Source organism: Triturus cristatus, chromosome 8, assembly GCF_964204655.1.
Source record: "Triturus cristatus chromosome 8, aTriCri1.1, whole genome shotgun sequence".
Taxonomy (NCBI): domain Eukaryota; kingdom Metazoa; phylum Chordata; class Amphibia; order Caudata; family Salamandridae; genus Triturus; species Triturus cristatus.
In genome coordinates this window covers 57,440,415-57,445,334 of record NC_140591.1, presented here as the reverse complement: position 1 = coordinate 57,445,334, position 4,920 = coordinate 57,440,415, and the positions used below count along the sequence as shown (strand labels likewise).

Genomic DNA, 4,920 nt, shown 5'->3' with positions numbered 1-4,920 from the left:
CAAGTGGGGGCACTTGCGCAGTCAGCGCGACGGTCCCGGACCGCGCACAGGGTCTGCGGTGGCAGACCCTAGACACACTTTACAAGGCCGCTTCCGTGGGTGGCGCAACCAGCGCTGCAAGCCCACCAGCAGCATTGGCATTCACAAGCCCTGGCACCCCTGGTGCACTCTACTGGGGACTGACAGTGAATCCAATCAACCAATCATGAACATCAATTACAGGTACACTTTACTTAGGGAGCACTTGCACTGCGGCACGGATTAGCCGTGGCGCAGTGCCCTGAGCGGACAACACCAGCAAAACAGTCGAGGCACACTATCAAAAAGTGGAAGGGAAACTCACGCCAAGGTGCCAGGTCTAACAGGAGCCAAGTTAGTTAGATGATGTTTGTAAACTATGAATGGACTTATACTCAGAAACACAGACCTATATGGCGAGGGTCGGCAAGCTAGGTCATCTGACTACTAACAGTTTTGTATAAGGGGAACTGGAGGCTGATGAAGGCAAAGCTTTACTTTCAATTAAAGGAAGAATTGGGAAATAAAGGAGGCAAAGTTGAATACAAGAGAGGTGGAAGCAAGTTTGAAAGAAAGACAGAAAGTAAATAATATGTTGAATTAATTGTATTGTCGATTATCTTGATAAAAGGTTTTGATCATTATAAACAAAGTCAATATGAGTTGACTCAAAATAGTCTTTGTGGCATGCAGAAGTTCAAAATGTGCCGAAACCCGGGATCGAACCAGGGACCTTTAGATATTCAGTCTAACGCTCTCCCAACTGAGCTATTTCGGCCTGCCAGCAGCTATCATATTCAGCCTCTTTTTTTGAATAATCCCAGAACAGAGATGCAGAACCTGGATTTTCAATGTGAGGTTAGAGCTGTGTTTTAATGTGTCCTGCATTGTTCAGCAGCTAACTGGTGAAATGGGTGAGTAGCGTTTTTAGGATAAATGTTAGGTCGTTTTTCTTTTAAAACTCTGAGTGGACCAGCACTGTATTACACAGACGTATGTCGCCTGAGTAGGTAAGCTATGTCATCTCAATACTGACAACTTTTTTTAAGGAGAAGTGAAAGCTGATGCAGACAAGAGTTTACTTTGAAAAAAGTCTAAAAACTGATAAATTCGTCATCAAAGCTGATGGCAAGAGATGTGGAAGCAAGTTTAGAAGGAGGACAGAAAGACAACTTTTTGTTGAAGTTATCATGTTGTTGATCAGTTGATAAAATATTTTGAGAAATAAAGAAAAAAAAACTAGAGCTGATTTCAAGAAATATTTTGCAAGAATGTAGGATCCCCTCGCACTGTGCCGAAACCCGGGATTGAACCATGGACCTTAATCTCTTCAGTCTAACGATCTCCCAACTGAGCTATTTCGGCCTGCCAGCACCTATAGTATTCAGCCTCTTTTTTTGAACAATCCCAGAACAGAGATGCAGAACCTGGATTTTCAATGTGAGGTTTGAGCTGTGTTTTAATGTGTCCTGCATTGTTCAGCAGCTAACTGGTGAAATGGGTGAGTAGCGTTTTTGGGATAAATGTTAGGTCGTTTTTCTTTTAAAACTCTGAGTGGACCAGCACTGTATTACACAGACGTATGTTGCCTGAGTAGGTAAGCTATGTCATCTCAATACTGACAACTTTGTTCAAGGAGAAGTGAAAGCTGATGCAGACAAGAGTTTACTTTGAAAAAAGTATAAAATGGGATAAATTCGTCATCAAAGCTGATGGCAAGAGAGGTGGAAGCAAGTTTAGAAGGAGGACAGAAAGACAACTTTTTGTTGAAGTTATCATGTTGTTGATCAGTTGATAAACTATTTTGAGAAATAAAGAAAAAAAAACTAGAGCTGATTTCAAGAAATATTTTGCAAGAATGTAGGATCCCCTCGCACTGTGCTGAAAGTCAGGATTGAATCAGGTACCTTAAGCTCTTCAGTCTAACGATCTCCCAACTGAGATATTTCAGCCAACAAGTCCCTGTGGCCTCCTGATGTATTATTAATAATTGTAGACGATACATACAGAACCTGGTCATTTTATTTTCGTTTATAGTTATGTGTTAAAGTGTCCAGTATCATTCAGCAGTTAACTTGGTCTGATGAGTGAATATCCTTTTTAGGGGACAAGGTAGGTAGAATTTTTTTTTCTAAACTCTGAATTGACTTATACTCTGAAACACACACCTATATGGCCAGGGTGTACAAGCTATGTCATCTGACTACTGACAGTTTTGTATAAGGGGAATTGGAGGCTGATGCAGGCAAAGCTTTACTTTAAAATAAAGCAAGAAGTTGCAAATAAATGAGGCATAGTTGAATACAAGAGAGGTGGAAGCAAGTTTGAAAGGAAGACAGAAAGTAAATATTATGTTGAATTGATTGTGTTGTTGATCAGATTGATAAAAGGTTTTGATAAAGAAGAGCGTTGATTTAACTCCAAACAGCTTTTGTGACATGAAAAGCAGAAGTTGAAATTGTGCCGAAACCCGGGATTGAACCAGGGACCTTTAGATCTTCAGTCTAACGCTCTCCCAACCGAGCTATTTCGGCCTGCTGGTAGTTTGTGTCTTCATCCTTTCTTTTAAACTTCCCAAGAAAATAGATGCTCAACCTCATGCTAGAGCTATGTTTTAAGATGTCCTGTATCATTCATCAGTTAACGGGTGCAATAGGTAAATAGCATTTTTCGGATCCAGGTTAGGTAGCTTTTGTTTTTTACTCTGAATGGACTAGCACCATATTACACAGAGGTATTTGGCCTGAGTAGGTAAGCTATGTCATCTGAATACTGAAATCTGTGTTCAAGGAGAAGTGGAAGCTGATGCAGACAAGAGTTTACTTTAGAAAAAAGCATGAAATAGGAAACATTTGTAGTCGAAGCTGAATGCAAGAGAGGTGGAAGCAAATTTAGAAGGAGGACAGAAAGACAATTCTATGTTGAATTGATCATGTTGTCGATCAGTTGATCAAATATTTTGATAAATAAAGAAAGAAAAACTTGAGCTGATACCAAGAAATATTTTGTGAGAAGCAAGAAACCTCTCAGACTTTTCCGAAACCCAGCATTGAACAAGGGACTTTTAGATTTTCAATCTAACACTCTCCCAACTGGGCTATTTCATCCAGCTGGCCATTTTGGCTTTCTGTTGTATTTTTGATAATTGTTAAAGATAAATGCAGACCCTGGTCATTCTATCTGCATGTGCAGTTATGTGTTAAATTGTCCAATATTATTCAGCAGCTAAATTGGTCTGATGGGTGAATTTCCTTTTTAGGAGCCAAGTTAGTTAGAAGATGTTTGTAAACTATGAATGGACTTATACTCAGACACACAGACCTATATGGCGAGGGTAGGCAAACTAGGTCATCTGACTACTAACAGTTTTGTATAAGGGGAACTCGAGGCTGATGCAGGCAAAGCTTTACTTTCAATTAAAGGAAGAATTGGCAAATAAAGCAGGTAAAGTTGAATACAAGAGAGGTGGAAGCAAGTTTGACAGAAAGACAGAATGTAAAAAATATGTTGAAATGGTTGTCTTATCGAATAGCTTGATGAAAGGTTTTGATCATTATAAACAACGTCAATATGAGTTGACTCCAAATAGCATTTGTGGCATGCAAAGCAGAAGTTCAAAATGTGCCTAAACCCGGGATTGAACCAGGGACCTTTAGATCTTCAGTCTACTGCTCTCCCAAATGAGCTATTTCATCCAGCTGGCAATTTCGGCTTTCTGTTGTATTTTTTATAATTGTTAAAGATAAATGCAGAACCTGGTCACTCTATCTGCATGTGCAGTTATGTGTTAAATTGTCCAGTATTATTCAGTAGCTAAATTGGTCTGATGGGTGAATTTCCTTTTTAGGAGCCAAGTTAGTTAGATGATGTTTGTAAACTATGAATGGACTTATACTCAGAAACACAGACCTATATGGCGAGGGTCGGCAAGCTAGGTCATCTGACTACTAACAGTTTTGTATAAGGGGAACTGGAGGCTGATGCAGGCAAAGCTTTACTTTCAATTAAAGGAAGAATTGGGAAATAAAGGAGGCAAAGTTGAATACAAGAGAGGTGGAAGCAAGTTTGAAAGAAAGACAGAAAGTAAATAATATGTTGAATTAATTGTATTGTCGATTATCTTGATAAAAGGTTTTGATCATTATAAACAAAGTCAATATGAGTTGACTCAAAATAGTCTTTGTGGCATGCAAAGCAGAAGTTCAAAATGTACCGAAACCCGGGACCTTTAGATCTTCAGTCTAACGCTCTCCCAACTGAGCTATTTCGGCCTGCCAGCAGCTCTAGTATTCAGCCTCTTTTTTTTAACAATCCCAGAACAGAGATGCAGAACCTGGATTTTCAATCTGAGGTTAGAGCTGTGTTTTAATGTGTCCTGCATTGTTCAGCAGCTAACTGGTGAAATGGGTGAGTAGCGTTTTTGGGATAAATGTTAGGTCGTTTTTCTTTTAAATCTGAGTGGACCAGCACTGTATTACACAGACGTATGTCGCCTGAGTAGGTAAGCTATGTCATCTCAATACTGACAACTTTGTTTAAGGAGAAGTGAAAGCTGATGCAGACAAGAGTTTACTTTGAAAAAAGTATAAAATGGGATAAATTCGTCATCAAAGCTGATGGCAAGAGAGGTGGAAGCAAGTTTAGAAGGAGGACAGAAAGACAACTTTTTGTTGAAGTTATCATGTTGTTGATCAGTTGATAAAATATTTTGAGAAATAAAGAAAAAAAAACTAGAGCTGATTTCAAGAAATATTTTGCAAAAATATAGGATCCCCTCGCACTTTGCCGAAACCCGGGATTGAACCAGGGACCTTAATCTCTTCAGTCTAACGATCTCCCAACTGAGATATTTCAGCCAACAAGTCCCTGTGGCCTCCTGATGTATTATTAATAATTGTAGAC

The 4,920-nt window shown here is 39.3% G+C and overlaps 1 non-coding gene across 1 annotated transcript; it reads right to left on the bottom strand.

Annotated features, from left to right (window-relative positions):
• Positions 1-723: 723 nt before the first annotated feature.
• On the bottom strand, positions 724-796 carry TRNAF-GAA (transfer RNA phenylalanine (anticodon GAA)). Its single transcript has one exon. It is a non-coding gene; the product is annotated as a tRNA-Phe (tRNA).
• Positions 797-4,920: the final 4,124 nt, after the last annotated feature.